Source organism: Papio anubis, chromosome 4, assembly GCF_008728515.1.
Source record: "Papio anubis isolate 15944 chromosome 4, Panubis1.0, whole genome shotgun sequence".
NCBI classification, from domain to species: Eukaryota; Metazoa; Chordata; class Mammalia; order Primates; family Cercopithecidae; genus Papio; species Papio anubis.
Genome location: NC_044979.1, coordinates 167,213,641 through 167,227,242, shown reverse-complemented (window position 1 = coordinate 167,227,242; position 13,602 = coordinate 167,213,641). Strand labels below are relative to the sequence as shown.

At 45.3% G+C, this 13,602-nt stretch overlaps 1 pseudogene; it reads left to right on the top strand.

Moving 5' to 3' along the window:
• Positions 1-7,701: 7,701 nt before the first annotated feature.
• Positions 7,702-10,443, top strand: LOC101011044 (annotated as a pseudogene).
• The last annotated feature ends 3,159 nt before the right edge of the window (positions 10,444-13,602 follow it).

The following is a 13,602-nucleotide window of genomic DNA, read 5'->3' as shown; positions in this document are numbered from 1 at the left end:
AAGGTTAGGCCACGGCCTTCATCTGTGTTGCGCTGCTATATGAGAATACCTGAGGATGGATAATTTGTAAAGAAGAGACATTGATTCCTCACAGCTCTGAAGACTGGGAAGTGAAAGGTCCAGGTGCTGGCAAGTTGGGCTGCATCCTTCAGAGGCGAAGAACACAGAACACTTCCTCACGTGGCCAAAGTGCAGCAGACGATGAGCCCACTCCAGATAGCTTGTTCAAGCACAGCATTAATCCACTCACGAGGATAAAGCCCTCATGACCTAAACACCTCCCATGAGGCCTCCCTTCCCCAAACTGTCACATTGGTGATTAAATCTCCAACACAGAAGTTTAGGAGGGGACCAACGTTCAAACCGTAACAGTCACGAACAAGTCTTAACAAGTTTAAGAAGACTGAAATCATACCAAGTATCTTTTCTGACCACAGTGAAATAAAACTAGAAGTCAATAGCAGAAAAAAAAACAACTCTGAGGCCAGGCATGGTGGCTCATGCCTGTAATCCCAGCACTTTGGGAGGCCAAGGTGGGCAGATCACCTGAGGTCAAGAGTTCCAGACCAGCCTGACCAACATGGTGAAACCCCGTCTCTACTAAAAGTACAAAAAAAAAAAAAAAAATTAGCTGGGGGCATGCCTGTAATCCCAGCTACTCAAGAGGCTGAGGCAGGAGAATCGATTGAACCCAGGAGGTGGGGGTTGCAGTGAGCTGAGACTGCACCACTGCACTCCAGCCTGGGCAACAAAAGTGAGACTCCTTCTCAAAAAAAAAAAAATTAATTAATTAATTAAAAATAGAACTACCGTATGACCCAGCAATTCCACTTCTGGGTATTGATCCAACTAATTGAAACCAGAATCTCCCTCCAAGAGTTATTAGCACTGCCATATTCATTGCAGCATTATTCATAATAGCCAAGATGCAAAAACAAACCAAGTGTCCACTAGCAAATGAGTGGATAAAGAAAATGTGGAATACACATGCAGTGGAATATTAGTATTCAGCCTTAGAAAAGAAGAAACTTCTGCAATATGGGACAACATGGATGAACTCTGAGACATTACGCTAAGTGAAATAAGCCAGTCACAGAAGAACAAATACTGTGTGATTCCACTTAAAATTAGTATCTAAAATAGGCCAATTCATGGAATACAAAAGTGAAATGGTAGTTGCCAGGGGCTGAGCAAAGATCAATGGAAAGTTTCTTTTTTTTTTATTTTTTTGAGACAGTCTTGCTCTCTCACTCAGGCTGGAGTGCAGTGTGCAGTGGTGTGATCTTGGCTCACTGCAAGCTCCGCCTCTCAGGTTCAAGTGATCCTCCCACCTCAGCCTCCCGAGTAGCTGGGATTACAGGTGTGCACCACCACACCTGGCTAATTTTTGTATTTATAGTAGAGATGGGGTTTTGCCATGTTGGCCAGGCTAGTCTCAAACTCTTGACCTCAGGTGATCCACCTGCCTTGGCCTCCCAAAGTGCTGGGATTACAGGCATGAGCCACCATGCCTGACCTCAATGGAAAGTTTCTAATCAACAGGTGTAAAGTGTCAGTTAAGCAAGATGAATGAGTCCCAGAGACCTGCTGTACAACACTGTAACTATACTTAGGGATACTGTATTGTACACTTGAAAATATATTAAGAGGGTAGCCGTCATGTTAAGTATTCTTACCACAGTAAAGTAATTCTTTTTCTTAAGTGTGCCATAAATTGAGGAGTATGATTAAATCTACCTTTGGAACCTGAGTTCCAAAATGAAATAAAATAAATCCAACATAAAAAATGTAAATGCTTTAACTATTATAAATACTATTAAGGCAAATTTTACAAGAAGTATGATTCAGTTATCATGGAGACTAAGTTAAGATTCTCAGTTCCTAGAGATTTTTTTCCTCCAGAACTGAAAGCTAGCTCACAGGGGTATCTTTTGTCCATTTCTTTTTTGAGACAGGGTCTCGCTCTGTCTCCCAGGCTGGAGTGCAGTGGCATGATCTCCGCTCACGCAACCTCTGCCTCCCAGACTTAAAGGAACTTCCCACCTCAGTCTTCCAAGTAGCTGGGACTACAGGAGCACACTACCATGCCCAGCTAATTTTTGTATTTTTTGTAGAGACGAGGTCTTGCCATGTTGCCCAGGCAGGTTTCTAATTCCTGGGCTTTAAACAATCCACCCGCCTTGGCCTCTCAAAGTGCTAGGATTACAGGCATGAGCCACTGCATCTGGCCTTTCGTCAAATTTAACCTTGCCTATCATGTTCATTATTAAACCTCCAGTCCAGGCATAGTGCCAGCACAGAGTCAACTCTAATAAATACTTGATGAGTAAGTGCATATCAAAACAAAATGCAAGCTGCTTCCATTCTGTAATTCTGCATTTTGCTAATGAAAGGATATTTGAGTCATAGAAATCGGCAAAGTAGGTATTTGTTGTTCATTCATGGAGATGATAGGTGAGAACCTCAGATTTTAGGCTTGGCCAAGATCTCAGTCTGTTAAAACCGGACAAAGATGGAAAGTTTCTAACTAAGGAGGCATGGAAGCCAGAGATGCTAGCAAACTCCCTGTAGGGCAGCCAGAACAACCCTTACCCTTATGAAGGGCAGTCATAAGTTTGATCATGTCACGTTCATGCTGGAGAAAGAACGAACCACCCATGAAATGATCCCAGGACAAATATGGTCATATGGGGTCCATCTGCAGACACCTAGATTTGGAAGACTATAACAGACTCTTGTCTGAGGATGTCAACTGAAGCCTCAAACTGAGAATATAAGTGACAAGTGACAAGCTGCTGACATTTCAAAGTGAGGAGTAAAGGCAACCCCACATAACTTGCTAAGAGGTGGCAGGACCAGTTCTCTGACCTGGAACCCATTCCTTTCCTGCAGGCTGTCAAGGGGAAAGGGGAGATCCATAGCCACATCAGAGCAAGCCTTTCTATAAAGAGTATGGTTAGCTTGTGGGGAAGGGGTAATTTTCCACCCCACCCTTCCAACTCAAGGCAAGTAACTCCGCTTCGAAAGAAGCCCACCTGGAGTCTGGGTGTTGCCTGCCAGGAAGGGAGAAAGCCTGGATGCCAGGGTCCAGCCTGAGGAGGTCCAGGAGACGGCTAGTGGAAGGCAGGCCTGGGAGGGGGAGTTGTGGGAAGGAGAAGGACTTGTACATTTTATTTTTGCTCTCTGTTCTTTTTTCTTCTTCTTTTTCTTCTTTTGAGACGAAATTTATCTCTTGTTGCCCAGGCTGGAGTGCAATGGCGCAGTCTCAGCTCACTGCAACCTCCACCTCCTGGGTTCAAGCAATTCTCCTACCTCAGTCTCCCAAGTAGCTGGGATTACAGGCGCCTGCCACCTTGCCCAGCTAATCATTTTTGCTCTTTTTTCTATTTAACTTTTTTTCTTAATTGTGAATATGTTTTTTTGTTTGTTTTTTGTTTTTTTTTTTTTGAGATGGAGTCTCACTCTGTCACCCAGGCTGGAGTGCAGCGGCATAATCTCAGCTCACTGCAACCTCCATCTCCCAAGCTCAAGCGATTCTCCTGCCTCAGCCTCCTAAGTATCTAGGATTACAGGCGTGTGTCACCATGCATGGCTACTTAGGTTTTTTGTTTTCTTTTTTTTTTGCATTTTTAGTAGAGATTTTCACCATGTTGGCCAGGCTGGTCTCAAACTCCTGACCTCAAATGATCCTCCTGCCTCAGCCTCCCAAAGTGCTGGGATTACAGACATGAGCCACCACACCTGGCCTACTTTTGTAATTTTTAAGAGGCTGGATGCAAATATATAGATTTTTTTTTTTTTTTTTGAGATGGAATTTTGTTGTTGCCCAGACTGGAGTCTAATGGCGCGATCTTGGCTCACCGCAACCTCTGCCTCCCAAGTTCAAGCAATTCTCCTGCCTCAGCCTCCCTAGCAGCTGGGATTATAGGCATCCACTACCACACCTGGCTAATTTTGTATTTTTAGTAGAGATGGGGTTTCTCCATGTTGGTCAGGCTAGTCTCAATCTCCAGACCTCAGGTGATCCACCCACCTCAGCCTCCCAAAGCGCTGGGATTACAGGCGTGAACCACCACGCCTGGCCGAAGCTAGTTATATTTGTATTCAATTTGAAAGACACTTTGGTCCGGGTGTGGTGGCTCACACCTGTAATCCCAGCACTTTGGGATGCCAAAGAGGGTGGATCATGAGGTTAGGAGTTTGAGACCGTCCTGGCCAACATGGTGAAACTCTGCTTCTCACACTTCAATGTGCATAAAACCACCTGAAGATCCTGCTAACAGTGCAGGCTCTGATTCAGTAAATCTGGGGTGTGCCCAGAAGTTCTTCATTTCCAACAAGCTCCCAGGGGCCATGGATACTGCTGGCCCAGGTACTACATTTGGAGTAACAAGCATTGAGTGACTTGCCCAAGGCTGCCCAGCCAGGACTAGAATTTGGATCTCCTGCCTCCCAAAACAAGATGGACTTATTCTTGCCTTTTTCTCTGCTTGTGTTGACCACCAGCTGGAAATCAGAACCATGTAGATGGTAACAAGCCACTTGTGTCATCTTCTGTGATGGCTATTTCCATGTTGATGTGGGAAAGTGTTTATATTTAAAACAATTATGGGTGATTCTGGGAAATCTCAGCCATCCACAGAGTTGTTTCCCCTTAAGTAGTTACATAACCTGTTATGTAACAGCTGCGTGAGATAATGCTGTTTGTCCTTTGCAAGAAGTTTGCTAGGAAAGAGTCCTTCAGGTAGTAAAGGCATTTCTTCCTCCCTTCCAGGTCCTGGGGCTACAGAAAGCACCTCTTTATTCCACCAAGCAATCTACTTGGGCCACTTCGGGAACCTCTGACGTGTGGCTGCACACCACCTTATTTTTTTCTTTTTTTTTGAGGTAGAGTCTCACTCTGTCACTCAGGCTGGAGTGCAGAGTGCAGTGGCGCAATCTCACCTCACTACAAACTCTGCCTCCCAAATTCAAGTGATTCTCCTGCCTCAACCTCTCGAGTAGCTGGGACCACAAGTGTGCACCACTACGCCCAGCTAATTCTTCTTCTTCTTCTTCTTCGTCGTCATCTGCTTCTTCGTCTTCATCATCGTCGTCTTCTTCTTCGTCGTCGTCTTCTTCGTCGTCTTCGTCGTTGTCATCGTCTTCGTCTTCGTCGTTGTTGTCTTCATCGTCGTCTTCTTCTTCCTTTTCTTCTTCGTCGTCTTCTTCGTCTTCATCTTCGTCGTCTTTGTCGTCTTCTTCATCTTCCTCATCGTCTTCATCGTCTTCTTCGTCGTCTTCGTCATCTTCTTCATTGTCTTCGTCTTCTTCGTTGTCTTCGTCGTCATCGTCTTCATCTTCGTCTTCTTCATCTTTGTCTTCGTCTTCATCTTCTTCGTCTCCTTCTCCTTCTCCTCCTTCTCCTCCTTCTCCTCCTCCTCCTCCTCCTCCTTCCTCTTCTCCTTCCTCTTCCTCGTCCTCTTCTTCCTCTTTTTTTTTTTTTTGAGATGGAGTCTTGCTCTGTCACCCAGGCTGGAGTGCAGTGCCTTGATCTCGGCTCACTGCAAGCTCCGCCTCCTGGGTTCACGCCATTCTCCTGTCTCAGCCTCCCTAGTAGCTGGGACTACAGGCACCTACCACCATGCCCGGCTAATTTTTTGTATTTTTAGTAAAGATGGGGTTTCACCATGTTAGCCAGGATGGTCTCAATCTGACCTCGTGATTCCCCTGCCTTGGCCTCCCAAAGACCTGGGATTACCAGGGTGAGCCACTACTCCGGGCCTGTTTTTTTTTTTTTTTTTTTTTTTTTTTGAGACAGAGTCTCACTCTGTTGCCCAGGCTGGAGTGCAATGGCGCAATCTGGGCTCACTGCAACCTCTGCCTCCCAGGTTCAAGCGATTCTCTTGCCTCAGCCTCCTAAGTAGCTGGGATTACAGGCGCCCGCCACCAGGCCCAGCTAAGTTTTTTATTTTTAGCAGAGACGGGGTTCACCATGTTGGCCAGGCTGGTCTCTAACTCCTGACCTCAGGTGATCCACCCGCCTTGGCCTCCCGAAGTGCTGGGATTACAGGCGTGAGCCACTGCGCCCGGCCTGCACACTACATCTTAAGGTCCTTCATGTCAACTCTATGGCAGTGCTCTGCACACATGGCCACATGTAACCCTCGCAGTCCCCCTGAATGGGAGGGTTCTCATACCCCGTTTACAGATGAGGAAACTGAGGCTCCAAGTCATTAAGTATTTGCCTAAGGTCACACACCTAGAATTCAGTGCTTTGTCTCTGATGCCAGAGTCCTCACTTGTCCCCACCCCACTGTACTGGAAATGATACGGCTCACCAAGTTAGGGCCAAGTCTTAGAGAAAGCTTCTGGAGGCTTTCTGGTGGGTTTCAGTAGAGCCACCCAAGACCCAGTTCTTTTGCCAGCCTCTCCATTGGTGGTGAGGATTGTAGCTTTCTTAATTTTCCTATAACTGAAATGCGTTATTGTTTCAAACACTCCTTCCACTGGGTGTGTAAACTCCATCCTCAGCCAGTTTGGTTAGTCTTAGTTGATTCCACATGTTCTAGGGCAAGTCCGGGCTTCCTTAATCACTTCAAGGGATTTTTCCCCAACAGAAGCTGTTAACACTACTGGTTCATTCTTGTCTTTCGGCTCTTTGTTTAAATGTCACCTTCTTAAAGCAACCATTCCTGACATAGCTAAGAATGCCCACCCCCTCATCCACTATCAGACACTCAGTTTCACTCCTTCATAAGCAATAGTCACCGTCGGATACTTTCCTGCTCATTTTTACCGTCTGTGTCTTGTCACCACTCCAAATAATGCTTCACTTCTCTTTATTTTACTCTTGTGCCTAAAATAAGATCATCAAGGCTTTGGTACCCAAGTTTTGAGTTTGGGACTTATTTAGCTTTTGTCTACAGCGTAAAGAAATAAAACAGCTGCTTGTAGCCCAGGCTTGCTATCCAAGAAGGTGGGAGGAGACTGTAAATCCTGAAAAAGACAGCTGGAGTTGGGAGGGAAACTAGAGCAAAGAGAACTATCTCCCCTCCTTGTTGAAGACAGCCTAGTTGGTGTAGAGAAGGCAGCAGGGAGCGAAGCAGAAAAAGGTTTATTTCCTCACTCACAACTCCCTAGCCCTCCCTCCCCACCTCGCCCCTGCACCCTCCACCTTCCCACTGCCCCATTCTCCCACTGCACTGCAGAGGGACCTCACTCAGGCTCCCCTGCTGGCTAAACTCAGTTGTTAGTTTTGTAGGAAGCCCTGCCCTTGTGGAAAAATGCCTGCTATTTGTTCTGTGCCACACTCGGCCCATATTTGTCTTCCTCTCCCCTCCTCCTTCCCTAAATAGCACGCCTTGGCCCCGTCCCTGTTGAACTTTGTCCTATTGGCAGTGGAGTATCTTTCCAACCACCACAGCAGTCCTGTGGCAAAGATTTACAAAGTAAATCAAGAGGTGAACTTACACCAACTGCACAAATTGAAAGCCAATTCTTATTGTAATCTTACCTCACTGGGAAATGTAATTTGACAGAAGAGGTTTGTTGAAGGCTGGAGTGCAATGGCACGATCTCGGCTCACTGCAACCTCTGCCTCCTGGGTTCAAGCGATTATCCTGCCTCAGCCTCCCAAGTAGCTGGGATTACAGACATGCGCCACCATGCCTGGCTAATTTTGTATTTTTAGTAGAGATGGGGTTTCACCATGTTGGTTAGGCTGGTCTCAAACTCCCAACCTCAGGTCGGGATCCACCTGCCTCGGCCTCCCAAAGTGCTGGGATTACAGGCGTGAGCCACCGTGCCTGGTCGAGATCCGATGTTTTTAAAAAGCGGAGTTTCCCTGCACAAGCTTCTGTCTTTGCTTGTTGCCATTCCACGTAAGATGTGACCTGCTCCTCCTCGCCTTTTGCCATGATTATGAGGCCTCCCCAGCCATGTGGAACTAACACTTCAGTTATGGAAGATCAAGATGAAGATGAGTCCCCAAAGAAGAATACTCCTTGGCAGATAAGTAATGGAACATTGTCTGTGATTGTCTCCAGAAGCAGGCCATCAGAAGGAAACTACCAAAAAGAAAAAGACTTGTGTATTCAATATTTTGACCAGTGGTCTGAATCAGATCAGGTGGAATTCGTGGAACATCTTATTTCCCGAATGTGTCATTAGCAGCATGGACGTATTAATTCTCACCTGAAGCCCATGTTGCAGCGGGACTTTATTGCTGCTCTACCTGAGCAAGGCTTAGATCACATAGCAGAAAATATTCTTTCGTACCTGGATGCCAGGTCTGTGTGTGCAGCAGAGCTGGTATGTAAAGAATGGCAGCGAGTGATCTCAGAATGAATGCTTTGGAAGAAGCTGATTGAATGAATGGTACGCACTGACCCCCTGTGGAAAGGACTTTCAGAAAGAAGAGGGTGGGATCAGTACCTGGTTAAATACACTGATCCCCCATGGAAAGGATTTTCAGAAAGAAGAGGGTGGGATCAGTACCTGGTTAAATACACCGATCCCCCATGGAAAGGACTTTCAGAAAGAAGAGGGTGGGATCAGTACCTCTTTAAAAACAGACCCACACCTAGCCCTCCAAATTCATTTTATGGGTCATTATACCCAAAGATTATCCAGGATATAGAGACTATAGAATCCACCTGGCAGTGTGGCCGACACAGCTTGCAGAGGATTCAGTACCGCTCTGAAAATAGTAAAGGCATCTACGCTTTACAGTACAATGATGAAAAAATTATCAGTGGCCCACAAGATAATTCTATTAAGATTTGGGATAAAACCAGCCTGGAATGTTTGAAAGTGTTAACGGACACACAGGCTCTGTCCTCTGTCTGCAGTATGATGAGCGTGTCATTGTAACTGGCTCTTCGGAGTTTAGGGTGAGAGTGTGGGATGTGAACAGGGGTGAAGTTCTTAACACATTAATCCACCACAATGAGGCTGTACTGCACTTACGCTTCAGCAGTGGACTGATGGTGACCTGTTCCAAGGACCACTCCATTGCTGTGTGGGACAGGGCTTCTGCGACCGATATCACTTTACGCCGTGTCCTGGTTGGCCACTAAAGCTGCTGTTGATGTAGTAGACTTTGACGACAAATACATCGTGTCCGCCTCGGGTGACAGAACCATCAAAGTCTGAAGCATGAGCACCTGTGAATTTGTTCGTACTGTCAGCGGGCACAAGCGAGTCTTGTTTCCAGTACAGGGATGGGCTGGTTGTTAGTGGATCATCAGATAATACCATTAGGCTCTCGGATATTGGATGTGGCTTCTGTTTTAAGAGTCCTAGAGGGACATGAAGAATCGGTCGCAGAAGCCCTGTCCCACAGGGCAATGGAGTGGTCCTTGGAACAGGTCACCATCAGTCCACTGCTGAAGCGTAAGTGCGGTACAGCCTCATTGTGGTGGATTAATGTGTTAAGAACTTCACCCCTGTTCATATCCCACTCTCACCATAGAATCCGAAGAATGCATCTCACCAATGCATCCGGTTTGGTAACGAGGATTGTCAGTGGGGCCTATGATGGGAAAATTGAAGTTTAGGACTCGCAAGCTGCTCTTGACCCTCGAGCCCCAGCAAGCACTTTGTGTTTGCGCACATTGGTGGAACATTCTGGACGTGTGTTTCAGCTACAGTTTGATGAGTTTCAAATCATCAGCAGCTCCTACGATGACACTATCTTGATTTGGGATTTCTTAAATGTGCCTCCCAGTGCCCAGAATGAGACCCATTCCCCCTCCAGAACATACACTTACATCTCTAGATAACAGTCTGCACTTTCACCCATTTCCGGGTTTTCTAGTCTTGAACTACTGCCTACTTGGCTATCAGATGCCTAAGGGAGTTCATTCACAGCTGAGTTATGAAGCTGGAATTGGTTCTAGATGCTGGGTACATGCAAAGTAGCCTAACTCTTCAAGTCCCGACATTTCTCACCTCTGATTCCGGCTCTACTTTGAGAAGGAGACCTTAGCATCACCAACTTGAAAGTAGCACAGAAGCCCATTTCCTTCCCTCATCAGTGAAAAAAATCTAATGTTTCAAATGTAAACTGTTCATAGAAAAGGAACATAGAATCTGTTTTACCGAAGTAAATCAACCGTCAAGAGAAGACTTGGCCTCTATATTGCTTTGCACTTTGGCTTGACATTAAGAAACAGCATTCTTCTTCAGTGAGATTGTGGGTGCCAAACACCTACTCAGTACGTCCAGGGCTTTCGTTTTCAAAAGTTAGCATTGTCCTTTTGACCGTCCAAGTCATTATGAATTCTGACTTGTTGTATTAGGAACATGTCGGACAATGGAAAAACCTCTCTGGGTTGTTTTAGTCATATTTTTTGGATTATACTTCCTTTCTGTACCAATTTCTTTTAATTTAAAGAACTGTAAGTCAGTTGGCCGGGTGCGATGGCTCACGCCTGTAATCCCAGCACTTTGGGAGGCCGAGGTGGGCGGATCGCGAGGTCATGAGATCAAGACCATCCTGGCTAACACGGTGAAACCCCGTCTCTACTAAAAATACAAAACATTAGCCAGGCATGGTGGCAGGCGCCTGTAGTCCCAGCTACTCGGGAGGCTGCGGCAGGAGAATGGCCAGAACCCGGGAGGCGGAGCTTGCAGCGAGCCAAGACTGCACCACTGCACTCCAGCCTGGGCAACAGAGCGAGATTCTGTCTCAAAAAAAAAAAAAAAAAAAAGAACTATAAGTCAGTTATATTATTTCCCAACATAGCTCTTTTATTTTATTTTTAAAATTTTTTAAATTATATTTTAAGCTCTGGGGTACATTTGCAGAACGTGCAGTTTTGTTATATAGGTATACACGTGCCATGGGGGTTAGCCCTTTTATTAACTATTCTCTGTCCCCCAATGATCTCCTGATATTTGGTAGAGTAACACCTTTATACATGTGCTTGCCTCCTAACTTAAAATACTGTGTTCGCATGTAGATATAATGTACATAACAGTTTAACCTCAAAGTTGCTGGAGTCAGGGCCCCGTGTGCTTGAGACACTAATATAGAGTGTGTTCGCACATAGCCGTGAGCTGGGCTCAAGAACCTGATACCAGGGTTGATGTGGATTACCTGGAACCCTTCCCACAGTATTCCTACAGTGTTTTTATTTTGTTGTCATTGTGTGTGTGTGTGGTTTGTGTGTGTTTTTAATGAGAATCTTGTTTTAAAATGTAATTTCTAAAGTTCAACACGAAATGTTTTATTTGTTGTGCAGTATGTATTATATAATAGAGAGATAACAAACATTTTTTGTTCTTATTCTTTTTCTCATAAGTACTCCTGAGTACTAGTGGTCACTTCCCATAGTATTCATTTGGCTTCACTGTCAAAAATCATTATTCTGTGCAGTTGTAGCCCTGGGAAGGGGAAATAAGAAGGCCCTATTGACGGGCTGTCCTGGCTCTGGAATTCATGCATCCTGGCCTTGCCAAGGTTCTGGCAGGGCCCGCTGGTGTGTTGGAGCCTGCAGGTCAGGTCAGACTGGTTCAGAGGCCCATGCTGAGGGGAGAGCACTCCTAAGTGGTATAAAACCTCAAGCCCATGATTCCCACCCCAGTCATCTCTGGTGTCACCTGCGGCTGCAGCCTCAGCAGGTTCTCAAAGCTCCCAAGTACTCCCGAGTACACAGTCCAAATGTGTAAATGGCACTGTTGCCCCGACGGTGCACGGAAAGGACACTGGCATCCAGTTGGCACTCCTTCTCCCTTATTCAATATTAGGTTTGATTTGCCCTTTGCTGTTGTTTCCAAAGATCAAGGAATGTCAATAACTTTTTTTGTTTTTTTTTTTGAGAGGGAGTCTCGCACTGTAGCCTGGGCTGGTGTGCAGTGGCGTGATCTCGGCTCGCTGCAACCTCCTCCAGTTTATTTTGCTAACCATAATTGAGCAAATGTAAATTACTGCTATATTAATGTTTTAAAGCACTAGGATAGTCTAATTCTAACTTGTAATTAATTATGTTTGCCAATTATCTGTTTGAAATAAATTTGTGTCTTAACAGCTATTGAAAGTGTTCAGTTGTACAGATATTATTCATGACAGCTTTGTACTGTGGAATGTGCTTAATAAAAAACAAAAAAGTTTGAAAAAAAGAAAAGAAGAGGTTTGTTGAACTTTCAGATTCCTTTTTTGTTGTTGTTAACTAATTGCCGTCCAAGCTGGAAATCAACGCCATCTAGGGGTCCTCGATGTTATAATCAGAGAACAAGACTAAGACCTGCTGTCTCCGATGTGAGCCACGAGCAAGCTCCAGTGAGCCCCTTTGTTTCACATTTGATGAGTAGAGGAAAATATTGGGGGTGAATTTTCAGTAACCTGAGTCGATTGCACTTTTTCTTGTAGACTAGCCATCATTAAATCCACTTACGTGCTCCCCTGTGCGGTTCTCTTTCCTTCTGGAATGTTCAGTGCCTGTTTCCAGTCCTGTTTTTCAGTCAGATGGGATTGCCCTTCATTACAGTTATGTGGGTTATGAGTTACGAGCTCTTCCTCTGTGAGGGCCAGCAGGGCACCCCCACTTTCCTGTAGTAAGGAAAGGGTATTGTGTAGTAAAGAATTTTAAGCTTGAAGTGAGATCTGGGCTTTGCTCTTGACTCTTGGGAGGTGATCTCTAAGCCCTTAGATTGTCCTGCTTGATGATAGCGCTTTGTTTACCTGGAGGCCATGGGCCATGCCAAACAGAAACAACATGTTAGACCAATGTGATTTACAGTGGGAGATTTGGCCACAACATATCAGCTTGACCCCTGAAGGAATAGACTAAGGTCAAGCCAGTCATGTCCACAGGATCAAGCCCTACTATACACTCTGGACACCAACAGCCTGGTGAGTTTCCTTGGTTGGCAATACTGAATGTATATGGTCCATGTATATAGTTTCCAGAAGGAGTCCATTAGTCCACTGGGAGAGGACTGCTGGAAGCTCTCCTGGACGCTGCCCTATGTGTCTCTTCCCTTGGCTGATGTTAATCTGTGTCCTTTTGCTGTAATAAACTGTAAGTAAGTATAATAGCTTTCAGTAAGTTCTGTGAGTCCACCAAGTGGATTCTTGAACTTGAAGGTGGTTGTGGGGACCCCTAAACTTTAAATTGGTATCAGAGGTGGAAGTGGTCTCGGGGACTCTTTCCTAACTTTATAGTCATGTACTAGGAATCTGAGCACATGGTCTCAGCAAAAACAACAACAAGAAAGAAGAGAGAGAGAGAGAAAGGAAGAAAGAAAGAGAAAGAAAGGAAGGAAGAAAGAGAAAGAGGAAGGAAAGAAGGAAATGGAAGGAAGAAAGAAAGAAGAAGAAAGAAAAGAAAAAGAGTAAAAAGAAAGAAAGGAAAAAAAAGAAAAAACTGCAAACAAACAAAAATGAAGAGATGGTCTAGTCCTGGATTCTCCACTTACTGGCTGGGTAAACCACTTCATTCTTTGAACCTCCTTTGCTGCCCACTCAGTGAGGAGGATGTTATCTGTGTGCTGAAGAAGGCTGCCGTGGCGGTTTAGATGGAAGGAAGTGTCTAGAGGGAGGAAAGAGGGGTTGGGGCTGAAGAATAAGGACCTGGAGCCTGAGTGGAAGCCATTTCTAGAAATTAAAGTTTTAGG